We start from the raw sequence: 14352 nt of genomic DNA, 5'->3' as shown, positions 1-14352 counted from the left end.
CTTGCGTGTTGCATTTCATCATGTCATCATGTGCATTGCATCATCATGTTTTCAAAACATGCATCCGTCCGGGTTCTCCAGTTCCGTCCGTTGTCCGTTCCGAGCCCAACCACACTTGCACGCGCCCGCGGCATGTCCGAAATAGTATTTTATAAATGGCTGGAAAATGTTCTCTGAATGGGATGAAAGTTGGCGTGTGGTCTTATTTTAGTGTAGATAGACCGCCTGTCAAGTTTCATCGCGTTCGGAGTTCGTTTGTTGCCCCAACGTATAACTATACCGGCATTATAGCCAGTCTAACGTCGGACGTTTTCGGTCTCCGGAAACTGCTGCCGGGTCTCTCTCTTCTCTTCTCTCAGCTCGAGCCTTTCTGCACAGCCCACGAGTTCCAACCCACCCCTCGCGCGCGCGTCCGAAAAGCTGTCCTGGACCCGACCCGGACTGTCGCCACCGTTGTGTCCGGATCATACCCAAACATCTACAAAACGTCTCCGTTTTGTTAATTGAACTTCCTAGTCTATTTTTCTCGACCGCTCGATTTATTTGGAGGGACGGTTTAGCCCCTACCCAATCCCTATCTGCGATATATAAAGCAGATGAAACCCTAGACCACTAGGTTGTCCCATCCACCAAAATCCCCTCACCCGCCGCCGCCAGTCCTCACCTCTCTTTCTCGGGATCTTCCCCGATCCATCCGCAGGGCCACCCACCTCCCTCGTTTTATTCACCAGACCAACCAGCACCCCTCTCGCTCCACCTCAAGCCAGCGCGCCTGCACGATCTGCTGCACCCGAGCGCGCCTGCAATCCTCTTGCTAACATGCCTCATCACCGGAGCTTGCCGCCGGCGACAGTAGCAACAACACCGACCTCCCCTGCTCTTTTCTTTTTCCCTTTCCTCCTTGGTCTCCCTCTCTCTCATGCCGGTCCTCCTCCCTCTCTCTCAGGTACCCTGGACCACCCGATGAACGCCAAGTCCACAGCTCATCGCCCCCGGGAACGAGTCCCTCCGCCAGGATCTGACGCGGCCTGTGTCCTCGGCCTTGTTCCCGCCTCCAGGGCGCCGCGCCGCCCACAGGAGACCTCCTGCGACGCCCGCCAAATCCCGGCCGCCCCTGCATCCCCTGATACGAGAAGGAGCTCGTCCGATGCCACCTCGCCTCCCCGACCCGAATGGACACCAGATCCGGCCGGGGATCGCTGGATCTCGCCGCCTCCGCCATGGATTCCTCATCCCCAACCTCTTCTGCTGCTTCTGACGTCCCACCGCCGTCTTCCCAGAGCCCCAGGTTCCCTCGCCGTTCTCTGCATCACGGCGTTTCCCTATTTCTGCGTGCGAGCACGCGGGGATGACGACAAGGGCCGAGTCCTCCTTCTCCCGTTGACCGCTGCGCGAGGCCCAGCTGCCCGGCCTCCTCCTCCAGTTGGGCCTAGGCCCAATGTGACCTCACCCCGCCGACGCCCTCCTTTTTTTCCTGCTGTTGGGCTGCCCAGAGTCGGCCCGTTTCTATTTTTTCCCTGCGCTGCGATTTTGTCTATTATTCCAGAGATGACTGTTTTACAGAAAACCCCTTGCACAACATGCATATAATAACTCTCAATTCGTGCATCGGATTAAAATGTTTTATATATGAAACTTGCTTAGAATTTTTTCTAGATTCATAATATCCAACTTTCATCCATGTTCAAAATGTTTAAAATGATGTTTGTTTAAATTTGCTCCTATGTCATGCTAAAATGCTTTAATTCATAACTATTTAACCGTAACTCGGAATTTAATAAACTTTATATGTAATTGGGGTGGAAAATGCCTAGTTTAACATGGTTGCCTCACTTTGCATGTTTAATAACTATAAAAAAATGGTTTAGGGCAGAATAGTACCAAATCTATAATATGCTCATGAGGAGTTTCCGGAATTGTTGTTCGTTGCTTCCGGCCTCATTTAAACTTGACTAGATAGGTAGTTTTACTTAGCTTCACTTCTTGCCATGTTAATCAACATTTAATCTTGTTGGGTACATAAACGAGATCGAACTAAATAACTTGTTGTGGTGTTTCGTTAGTATGCAACTCATTGCATATTGAGCTCCACTTAATTTGTAGGGTTGCTTGTGTACTTTGCCATGCCATGCTTCATAAACCGGACATGCATCATACGTGATTGTGCATCATGACATGATTATGTGTTGGTTGTTTACCATGATGTTTGCTTCTTTCGGTGTTGCTTCTTCGGGTGGTTCCGATAACGTCGTGTTGTGAGGATCCGTTGGCTACGCCCGTTTGTCTTCTTCATGGACTCGTTCTTCTTCCTTGCGGGATCTCAGGCAAGATGACCATACCCTCGAAATCACTTCTATCTTTGCTTGCTAGTTGCTCGCTCTTTTGCTATGCCTATGTTGCGATACTACACTTGCTTTATCATGCCTTCCATATTGTTGAACCAAGCCTCTAACCCACCTTGTCCTAGCAAACCGTTGTTTGGCTATGTTACCGCTTTGCTCAGCCCCTCTTATAGCGTCGTTAGCTGCAGGTGAAGATTGAAGTTTGTTCCTTGTTGGAACATGGATATGTTGTTCCTTGTTGGAACAATGTCTTTGGTTGGGATATCACAATATCTCTTATTTAATTAATGCATCTATATACTTGGTAAAGCGTGGAAGGCTCGGACCTTATGCCTGGTGTTTTGTTCCACTCTTGCCGCCCTAGTTTCCGTCATATCGGTGTTATGTTCCCGGATTTTGCATTCCTTACGCGGTTGGGTAATATGGGAACTCCTTGATAGTCGCCTTGAATAAAACTCCTCCAGCAAGGCCCAACCTTGGTTTTACCATTTGCACTAACAACCTATAACCTTCCCTTGGGTTTTCGCGAGCCCGAGGGTCATCTTTATTTTAAACCCCCCCAGGCCAGTGCTCCTCTGAGTGTTGGTCCGAAACGGGCAGGCTGCGGGGCCACCTCGGGGCAACTCGAGGGTTGGTTTTACTCGTAGCTTGACCTGTCCGGTGTGCCCTGAGAACGAGATATGTGCAGCTCCTATCGGGATTTGTCGGCGCATCGGGCGGCTTTGCTGGTCTTGTTTTACCATTGTCGAAATGTCTTGTAACCGGGATTCCGAGCCTGATCGGGTCTTCCCGCTAGAAGGAATATCCTTCGTTGACCGTGAGAGCTTGTGATGGGCTAAGTTGGGACACCCCTGCAGGGATTTGAACTTTCGAAAGTCGTGCCCGCGGTTATGGGCAGATGGGAATTTGTTAATGTCCGGTTGTAGAAAACCTGAAGTTGACCTTAATTAAAATACATCAACCGCGTGTGTAACCGTGATGGTCTCTTTCCGGCGGAGTCCGGGAAGTGAACACGGTGTTGGAGTTATGCTTGACGTAGGTTGTTCTAGGATCACTTCTTGATCATAGATTCTCGAACGTGCTTTGCCTTCTCTTCTCGCTCTCATTTGCGTATGTTAGCCACCATATATGCTAGTCGCTTGCTGCAGCTCCACCTCATACCTTTACCTTACCCATAAGCTTAAATAGTCTTGATCGCGAGGGTGTGAGATTGCTGAGTCCCTGTGGCTCACAGTTTACTTTCAAAACCAGTTTGCAGGTGCCGTTGAACCGTGCAGATGACGCAACCAAGCTCAAGGAGGAGCTCGATGAAGATCTCGTTCTTTGTGTTGTTCTGTTTCCAGTTGATCAGTAGTGGAGCCCAGTCGGGACGATCGGGGATCTGTGTAGCATTAGGGTAGTCTTCTTTTATTTTGGTTCCGTAGTCGGACCTTGATTGTATCTGGTTGATGTATTGCTTTATTCATGTAATTGTGTGAAGTGGCGATTGTAAGCCAACTATGTATCTCTTTTCCCTTATTGTATTACATGGGTTGTTTGTGAAGATTACCTCACTTGCGACATTGCTTTCAATGCGGTTATGCCTCTAAGTCGTGCTTCGACACGTGGGAGATATAGACGCATCGAGGGCGTTACAAGTTGGTAATCAGAGCCTTCCCCGACCTTAGGAGCCCCCACTGCTTGATCGAATTAGCTGACGAGTTGAGTCTAGAAAAAATGTTTTGAGTCATTTAGGAATTGTATATCGGAGAGCTTAGGAATTCTTTTACTCCCCACTCCCTTCATCGCTCTGGTAAGGCATCCTGGCGTAGAGTTTTGACTCTTCTCTTCTCAAATTTTTCACAATTTTTTTTAGGATCACGCGGGTATCTTGGAATCGTTCCGATGGTTTTGTGACGAGAACATTGTTCTTGGTGCCTCCTGACATTTAGGGGTTGTGGCAGTGTCCCGGGGAGTTGAGCTCCGAGGTGTTGTCGTCACAATTTTATTGTTGCAGTTCTGGAATACCTGAGATAGTTTCGCCGACATCAAAAATCTCTTTTATGCAGTTGTTGGTGAGATAACCTCGACGCCACCCAGTACTGGGGCGGGTGTTCGGGAGTATTGCCATAACTCGTATAACGGATGCTTTTCGAAGGTTGAGGTAGATGATTTCCGAAGGTTTCTTGGTTATGTGTTGAAGGATGGATACAGCTGGATGTAGGATTTGCTAGTTTTGGGTGAGATATTATGCTTCCCCTGTATCCCCAACACCTGATTGCATAACCGGAAAATTTTGGGAGTTGGGAGTTTATAAGTGGGAATTCAAGTAGCTCTTAGGATATCTTTCCGACAGATGTATGATACGAAATTGGGGTTCGACGTCTAGTGGTCCGCCTATTCACGGTCGGTTTTACAGTGGTCTCGTTGTGTCTTAAAGAGTCCTTGGCTATGCCGACTCGGGGATGCTTCGTATGTCATGTGCACTGCCTTGTACATGATGGTGTTGTACGATCGAGCCCGTGGAGGCCCCACCACGAAAACTTCGGACGAAATCTCTATCATATGTTTATCCTGGCTTATTCTACAAGCCAATCCTTTGTTTTTGTTTTGAGTTGTGGTATTCGAGTTGCTTCAATGTCAAGTGTTGATTCCATACCTTTCCTAAATGATGTTCTCATACTCCGATGTGAATACTAATCCCTCTTGATCATCGAGATTGTTTTGTCAATCCTTTTAACCGGTGTGTTTCTCTTCAAGTGGATCCAATCTTTGTCAACATTTGCAAGATCAACTCAAGTCCTCTCAACGGTGTTCATTTCATTCGTCCCAAGTTGCCTTTGTTTTTCCCACCCTCCCACCCTTTTTCTTCAAGGACTTAGATTTCTTAATCAAGTATCCATTTCTTTGATGTGAAGCCTCTCCATTCTTTTCCGTCAATGTTCTTATCCGGTGATTCTCATGAAGATTCTAATGGAGCTTCAAGTTCATCATTATTCATTCTTTTTCTTCTCCGGTGGATTCAATTCAAGCTTTGTCGATCATATCTTTTCCTCGTTCAATGCTTTTCTTATGCCGGTGCACCTCATAATAATTCACTTCTCGCTATTTAATTGTTCCGGAGTGCTGGAGATATCTCGAAGATTCATGTTTCCACTCTACATTCGTTCAAGCTCTTTCGAGGATGTTATCTCATTCAAGTCATTTAATTCAACCGGTGCATTCTCCTTTTCAAGTAATCTTTTCAACGGTGTTTCTTTTGAGTGGGCCCTAACCCACAGGTCTTTTCCCAGGATCTTACCTGACTCTTCTTATTTTCCCGGAGCTATCCTCAAATTTCTTTTCGAAGTTTGACGTAAGAATGATTTATCATCAGTCAAATGTCTTTCTCAATTCGTGCATCGGATTAAAATGTTTTATATATGAAACTTGCTTAGAATTTTGTCTAGATTCATAATATCCAACTTTCAACCATGTTCAAAATGTTTAAAATGCTGTTTGTTTAAATTTGCTCCCATGTCATGCTAAAATGCTTTAATTAATAACTATTTAACCGTAACTCGGAATTTAATAAACTTTATATGTAATTGGGGTGGAAAAATGCCGAGTTTAACATGGTTGCCTCACTTTGCATGTTTAATAAATCTAAAATATGGTTTAGGGCAGAACAGTACCAAATCTATAATATGCTCATGAGGAGTTTCCGGAATTGTTGTTCGTTGCTTCCGGCCTCATTTAAACTTGACTAGATAGGTAGTTTTACTTAGCTTCACCTCTTGCCATGTTAATCAACATTTAATCTTGTTGGGTACATAAACGAGATCGAACTAAATAACTTGTTGTGGTGTTTCATCAGTATGCAACTCGTTGCATATTGAGCTCCACTTAATTTGTAGGGTTGCTTGTGCACTTTGCCATGCCATGCTTCATTAAACCGGACATGCATCATACGTGATTGTGCATCATGACATGATTATGTGTTGGTTGTTTACCATGATTGTTTGCTTCTTTCCGGTGTTGCTTCTTCGGGTTGGTTCTGATAACGTCGTGTTGTGAGGATCCGTTGGCTACGCCCATTTGTCTTCTTCATGGACTCGTTCTTCTTCCTTTCCGGATCTCAGGCAAGATGACCATACCCTTGAAATCACTTCTATCTTTGCTTGCTAGTTGCTCGCTCTTTTGCTATGCCTATGCTGCAATACCTACCACTTGCTTATCATGCCTCCCACATTGTTGAACCAAGCCTCTAACCCACCTTGTCCTAGCAAACCGTTGTTTGGCTATGTTACCGCTTTGCTCAGCCCCTCTTATAGCGTTGTTAGTTGCAGGTGAAGATTGAAGTTTGTTCCTTGTTGGAACATGGATATGTTGTTCCTTGTTGGAACATGTCTTTTTGGTTGGGATATCACAATATCTCTTATTTAATTAATGCATCTATATACTTGGTAAAGCGTGGAAGGCTCGGCCTTATGACTGGTGTTTTGTTCCACTCTTGCCGCCCTAGTTTCCGTCATATCGGTGTTATGTTCCCGGATTTTCCGTTCCTTACGCGGTTGGGTAATAATGGGAACCCCTTGACAGTTCGCCTTGAATAAAACTCCTCCAGCAAGGCCCAACCTTGGTTTTACCATTTGCACTAACAACCTATAACCTTCCCTTGGGTTTTCGCGAGCCCGAGGGTCACCTTTATTTTAAACCCCCCCGGGCCAGTGCTCCTCTGAGTGTTGGTCCGAAACGGGCAGCCTGCGGGGCCACCTCGGGGCAACTCAAGGGTTGGTTTTACTCGTTGCTTGACCTATCCGGTGTGCCCTGAGAACGAGATATGTGCAGCTCCTATCGGGATTTGTCGGCGCATCGGGCGGCTTTGCTGGTCTTGTTTTACCATTGTCGAAATGTCTTGTAACCGGGATTCCGAACCTGAACGGGTCTTCCCGCTAGAAGGAATATCCTTCGTTGACTGTGAGAGCTTGTGATGGGCTAAGTTGGGACACCCCTGCAGGGATTTGAACTTTCGAAAGCCGTGCCCGCGGTTATGGGCAGATGGGAATTTGTTAATGTCCGGTTGTAGAAAACCTGTAGGTTGTTCTAGGATCACTTCTTGATCATAGATTCTCGAACGTGCTTTGCCTTCTCTTCTCGCTCTCATTTGCGTATGTTAGCCACCATATATGCCAGTCGCTTGCTGCAGCTCCACCTCATACCTTTACCTTACCATAAGCTTAAATAGTCTTGATCGCGAGGGTGTGAGATTGCTGAGTCCCTGTGGCTCACAGTTTACTTCCAAAACCAGTTTGCAGGTGCCGTTGAACCGTGCAGATGACGCAACCAAGCTCAAGGAGGAGCTCGATGAAGATCTCATTCTTTGTGTTGTTCCGTTTCCAGTTGATCAGTAGTGGAGCCCAGTCGGGACGATCGGGGATCTGTGTAGCATTGGGGTAGTCTTCTTTTATTTTGGTTCCGTAGTTGGACCTTAATTGTATCTGGTTGATGTATTGCTTTATTCATGTAATTGTGTGAAGTGGTGATTGTAAGCCAACTATGTATCTCTTTTCCCTTATTGTATTACATGGGTTGTTTGCGAAGATTACCTCACTTGCGACATTGCTTTCAATGCGGTTATGCCTCTAAGTCGTGCTTCGACACGTGGGAGATATAGCCGCATCGAGGGCGTTACACGTGCTCATGACGATATACATTGAAACATCAAATCTTCCTCTGAACCGAATCAACGCCTCCGCAAATCTTCGGTCTTCAACCATAGCTCATGATACCACTTGTTAGAATAAATCCAAGGCATACTGTTGATCATCCGAGGACCAAGCAATCACACGAGAACGACACCGAGATTTGTTAACTAGGTTCACCGATATGGCTACATCCCCGGGGCTTGACTACGGGCGCTCCTCCCCGTGACACTGTCACAATACCGCATCCTGGCCACCCGGGCGCCGGCACACGCCGCCGGCTCCCCCTTACCGCTATATATGAGAGGCCTAGGATACAAGTGTCCTATTAGTACACAACTCCATATCCTATCTAAACACAATACAACTACAAGTCCAACTGTAACCTACCTTGTACACTATATTCGACACAATTCCAACACGCAGTACAGGCGCATGCAGTCATACTACATGCATACACTCACCCCTATGAACGCACACACACACCCTACCCCTATGAGCACCTTTGAGAGACTGAGCTGGCATATCATCTTAAGATTTACGAAGTCACCGTAGGCGCCTCAGGTTGGTTCGCAACCTATTAGGCAATAGCAAATAACTTGATGGCATAAGTTATAGTAGATAATGTATAGTTGGTCATTTTACATACACAACAACTAAAGACACTTCAACAACCAGGATGGATGGTAAGCAAAAGTTTGGTCGATGATGCCCTTTGTCACATGACAATCTCCTAGCTGGCAGCTTCAAACAAATCCTCGTTGTGCCATGACTTCCCTCTTGTCTGTGGTTATAAGGAACCAAGCAATAGCAATCACCACCGTAGTGTCACCAAATGCACATTTATCTTGGCTTATGTGGCAGAATTTAACCAAGCAATAGCAATCACCACCACAGTGTCACCAAATGCACATTTATCTTGGCTTATGTGGCAGAATTTAGTCATGGAACGAACATGCCTTGTGCAGCGATATCACCAGATTCGGAGTAGGCTTGTATGAGATTGTCCAACGTTCCTTCAATGTGTACAGAAACTACTTGCCTCAACAAATGTAGATAACCATCAACACTTTTCGGCATTGCTCCATCTTTTGAATCAAGCAACAGAATTTGGGTAGACGAGGGATTAATCATACGAGCAATTCAAGTATCAATGATCACAAATTTTCTTAATAGTGAGGAACAAGCAACTCGGCCACCATATTCAAAAGGCCATGACCCATATCTGACAACTAGCTAGGACACCCAAGATAGTGGCATGGACATTCTTTCTAACCCACTGCAAGCAAAACTCTATTGTGCATAAACAATTCTCAGAGCAAAAACCAGGGCCATATCCTCCCCTATAAATGCGTCAGTCACTAAGCAGTGCTTTATCGTTAGCTAAGATGTGTCATATATGCATACCGGTTGTGTGAGTTCATGGGTCTGGCTCCTATTGCAAGAGAAGAGAATGTTGCGGTTGTGATCCACCATGTCTCGAGCCACTCAAGGCCACCGGCTATTTCTGCGAGCTTCACGGAGAAGACATACAAGGTTGATTGAGCAAGACCCGGTACCGTGGGATAGCATAAGGGCATCTACAATGTTGGGCGCCAGGATCAGAATCCTATCCGATTAGCAGTTGGCCCGATTAATCCTGGCGCTTAGCCCTTTGTCCTACGTACGAGTTCAGCGGCGCTGTTGTGTATAGCGATCGGTTTTTCAGTTAATTAGCGCCTATAGTTAGCGCTCAACGTTGAGGTAGGGAGTCGTTGGTTTTTTATTTGACATGATTTTTTTATCCATTAGCGTCAATATAAAAGTCCAGTATTGAAGATGCCCTAAGGAAGTGGCTGAGTTTTCCTAGGGCCAACTGACTCTGGAAACAACCGTGTATCCGAGTTGTACTTGCATGTTGGTCCAACAGTACATAAACGAATGAATGGTCCGGAGAAAGAAACTACATGTGTGGCATTTAGCAATTCCATGGAATAAAAATCTAGCTAAAACGGCAAAGAGAACATTTACACAACAGGAAATAGGACAACAAGACCTCTGGTTAATCAAAACAGGAATACTCCACACAACATAACCTAAAAGACAATAGACACATAGTTGGATGCACAAGTTATAGGGGATACACACAAACGGTTTGACACTTCAGATAGGAGATCAAGTACAATAACTACTGTGACACTTCAACAACGGAACTACTGAGTAGCCGATACTAAGTAGCCGAACATTGCACGATGCTAGATCCAACGGTCGGCCTCCACTTGGCCCCACACATGCACGGTTCGATTAGCAGGATGGTGCAAAAATCGGCTGCATGTATAGTAGCGCTCCTTCAACAAACATGAAGGATATGGGAGCAAAGTTTGGTTGGGGTTGCCCTCTCTTCTCAGTGTTCCCCGCCACAAATCTCCTAGGTTCAACATTCAAACAAATTTCCCTGTGCTGCGATCGTCCCCTTGTCCGTAGCAACAAGGGACCAAGCAACAGTAATTGATACCTCGGAGCCACCAAGAGCACATTTACCATGGCTCATGCCGCAAGATTTGGGTATGAAACGGACCTGGCCTTGTGAAGCGATATCGCCAGATTTGGAGTAGGCTTCTATGGCAACGTCCAACCGTCCTTCCATTTCTACTGAAACAACTTGCCTCCACATATGTAGGTAACCACCACAACGTTTTTTCAGCCATGCTCCATCTTTTGAATCAAGCAGCACAATTTGGCTAGATGAGGGGTTGATAGTGCGAGTGACTCCTCTATCAGCGAAAACGAACTTCCCCGACAATGGAGAGCAGGCAAATCGGCCACCGTATTGAAAAGGCCATGACCCATCATCTTTGACAACCTGGACATCCAGGACAGCGGCCTGAAAGATTCGTGGAGTAAATTGCAAAAAACCACCACAACTAGGGACCCTAATTCAAAAAACCACCACCTTTCAGTTTTTTTTCAAAAAACATCAACATTGTGCTGACAGTTTTCAGAAAACACTAATGCATTGCTTACAGCGGTTTGATGAAAAATCTGACAGGTGGGCGCCGCTGTCAGGTGCCACATGGCTGGGGTGGAGACGGCAGCCGTCGGACCCGTAAACGGCGCTAGCTGGTCACGCAAGGACCAGTCAAAATCACCAAAAAAAATTCCAGGCTAATCTGAGTGTTGCTTTCAGCCGCCGGTGGCTGCTATAGACAGACAAGGGAAGGGCACAGGCGGAGCTACGCAGCTCCGGCGAGGTCGAGCTGCCGTGCGCCCACGGCCCAGCCCGCTCCGGCGAGGCCGAAATCCCGCACGCCCACGAACCAGCCAGCTCCGGCGAGGCCAAGCTGTCGTGCGCCCACTCCGTCAAGACCAAGATCCAGTGCGTCCGCCCCTGCCCGCTCCGGCGTGGCCGAACTGCCGCGCGCCCGCGCGCCCGCTCCGGCGAGGCCAGCTGCCGTGCGCCCACAACGTCAAGGCCGACACCTCGCGCGTCCGTGCCCCAGCCCGTTCCGGCATGGCCGAGCTACCGAGCTGCCGTGCGTCCGCGCGCGCCGCGCGCCCGCTCCGGCGAGGCCGAGCTGCCCTGCGCCCACAACGTCAAGGCCGACACCTCGCGCGTCCGCGCCCCAGCCCGTTCCGGCGTGGCCGAGCTGCCGAGCTGCCGTGCGTCCACGCGCGCCGCGCGCCCGCTCCGGCGAGGCCGAGCTGCCGTGCGCCCAGAACGTCAAGGCCGACACCTCGCGCGTCCGCGCCCCAGCCCGTTCCGGCGTGGCCGAGCTGCCGTGCGTCCGCGCACGCCGCACGCCCGCTCCGGCGAGGCCGAGCTGCCCTGCGCCCGCTCCGGCGAGGCCAGCTGCCGTGCGCCCACAACGTCAAGGCCGACACCTCGCGCGTCCGTGCCCCAGCCCGTTCCGGCATGGCCGAGCTGCCGAGCTGCCGTGCGTCCGCGCGCGCCGCGCGCCCGCTCCGGCGAAGCCGAGCTGCCCTGCGCCCACAACGTCAAGGCCGACACCTCGCGCGTCCGCGCCCCAGCCCGTTCCGGTGTGGCTGAGCTGCCGAGCTGCCGTGCGTCCGCGCGCGCCGCGCGCCTGCTCCGGCGAGGCCGAGCTGCCGTGCGCCCACAACGTCAAGGCCGACACCTCGCGCGTCCGCGCCCCAGGCCGTTCCGGCGTGGCCGAGCTGCCGCGCGTCCGCGCGCGCCGCGCGCCCAATCCATCAAGGCCGGCTTCCAGCACGTCCACGCCCCTGCCCGCTCCGGCGAGGCCGAGGTCGCCGCGGTGCTCGATTTGGTCGCCGGCTCGTGGGTAGACGTGCCTGGCATTGAAGCCCTCATCCCTGTAGCGTAGCTCCGAACGCTGCCGGCAGCGAGCTCTCCGACGAGCTCACAAGCTGCTCGACGAAATGCCAGGGAGGCAGGGAGTGAGAGAGACTGCTGACAAGTGGGCCTATATCAACTTAACGGTCCATGCAAACGCTGTTGACCTTTCTTGCCACATCATCACTTACATGCAGCCCCCATGTGTCAGTTTTCCACTTAAACTGCTCTAATTAGTCAATCAGTATTTTCTGAAAACTGTCAGCACAATATTAGTGACTTTTTAAAAGAAAAAAAATCGAAACGTGGTGGTTTTTGAATTAGGGTCTCTAATTGTGGTGGTTTTTTACAATTTACTCAAGGTTCGTGTAACTGTCTGCACACAAAACTCCAGTGTGCAGAAACAGTTACTGACAGAAAAGGTTGACACGGCAGGTCCATATCCGCTGTTGTAACAGTCTGCAGAGCTGATCAATGCTTTATCTTGTGACTTGGCCGTACCCGTGCCTTTTACTTTCAGTTGGATTTCAAAGTCAAATCTATCCGTAAACGCAATTGCACGGGACGGGCCAATCAAGCGCAAAATTCTATCCTGCAAGCATCATCAATTTCATCCCATTGATCAGTAAAAGAGGACACATGTGTGCAATCAAGGTCTCCAAAAGAAAATCAAAAGATATATAGTCGTAGCATACATACATCTTCTTTCAGTTCTTGGGCCTGGCTCATATTTTACGAGAGAAGAGAAGGTTGCGGTTGTGATCCGCAACGTCTCGGGCAGCAACCACGCCATACACAGACAATGGCCACTTGAGGCCACCGGCTATTTCTGCGAGCTTGATGGAGAAGATCTGCAATGTTCGCGTGGCAGACCCAGGACCGCTGTTGAGTCTGGGCGTGTTGTGCGTAAACTGCATGGAACTCAGGGTCGCTGCACGCAGAACCAAAATAAGTGAATCGGGTGTCAGAAATGTTCTAATGAACATGCATGAACAAGCACTAGATGACCACATGCACAAAAAATCAAGTAAATGGACCCCTTTCCTTAGTTTCAAGGAAAAAGAGGAACCCTCCCTTTTTCTTTATCTTTATAAAAGGGCGACCTGACATAAACCACTAGTTACACAAAGAGAGATTTGTTGGTTGCTCACTCACTCATGTCTCTGAAGAAGCCGCACGTTCTGCCCCACGCATATTCCCAGCTGCGAACATATGAAGCGAATCTCTCTGCTTCATTAGCCATCTCCTTAGCCAATAGTGTGTCCATCTCGTCATGATCAGGACAGCCTTGGACAGAGCATCTGCCAATTGTGCCTGCAGATTTGAGCAACAACTTATCCGATTTCACAGTCCAACACGCGTCTGATTTGCGCATGTCCATCTCATCCTTCTTGTCGTCGCCGCCACAATCCAATGTGTTGGTGCTGGGATATGCAGGTTGGAGCATTGGCTTGGCTGATTCGACCATCTTCCTGCCCCCATTGGTAATGTTGTCCAAACCCATGAACATCACCGACCCTGCCTCCCCCTGTGATCTGAATTCAGACTCATAACCACCACCATCAGACTCCAATCTGCCGGCGCGATTACTTTTCTCTTTGGCCCTGGACCTGAGATGATCCTCAATCTTCTTCTCAGACGACAGCCGGTGGCGCAATGGCGCGATTTGATCCAGGAGAAACCCTTGGACAAATCCGTTGCATTCGATCCTATGACACGACTGTTCATCCTCCAAGCTCCCGGTGACCACCTTGGTCAGCTCTCTCCCATGCGCTTCCAGATCAGCAAGAACCTTCTCCAGGCTCAACAGCACAGCTTCCGCACTAGGGATTTCGCCGCCGGCGGGAGATTCCTGGGTCGTTTGGCGACGGAGAAAAGCGCTAGACTGCTGCCCCATGATCTTCCAGGGTGAGGATCCCCCCGCCATCTTGCCGGTCGATCCAATAGAACGGCGGCAGCGGCGGCGCCGGCGCCGGCGAAAGGGTACGTGCATTCAGCTTTGGTCCTGAGTTTTTTTTTATAAGTTCACAAACTTAAAATCTGTCAAGGCCCACAT

General features: G+C 48.9%; 1 pseudogene; it reads right to left on the bottom strand.

Annotated features, from left to right (window-relative positions):
• Nucleotides 1–10365: 10365 nt before the first annotated feature.
• On the bottom strand, nucleotides 10366–14320 carry LOC125515080 (annotated as a pseudogene).
• Between the last annotated feature and the right edge of the window lie 32 nt (nucleotides 14321–14352).

This window comes from Triticum urartu, chromosome 6 (assembly GCF_003073215.2).
Source record: "Triticum urartu cultivar G1812 chromosome 6, Tu2.1, whole genome shotgun sequence".
NCBI lineage: Eukaryota > Viridiplantae > Streptophyta > Magnoliopsida > Poales > Poaceae > Triticum > Triticum urartu.
Note: the sequence above shows the minus strand (reverse complement) of the source record. Positions and strands in the feature narration are given on the sequence as shown.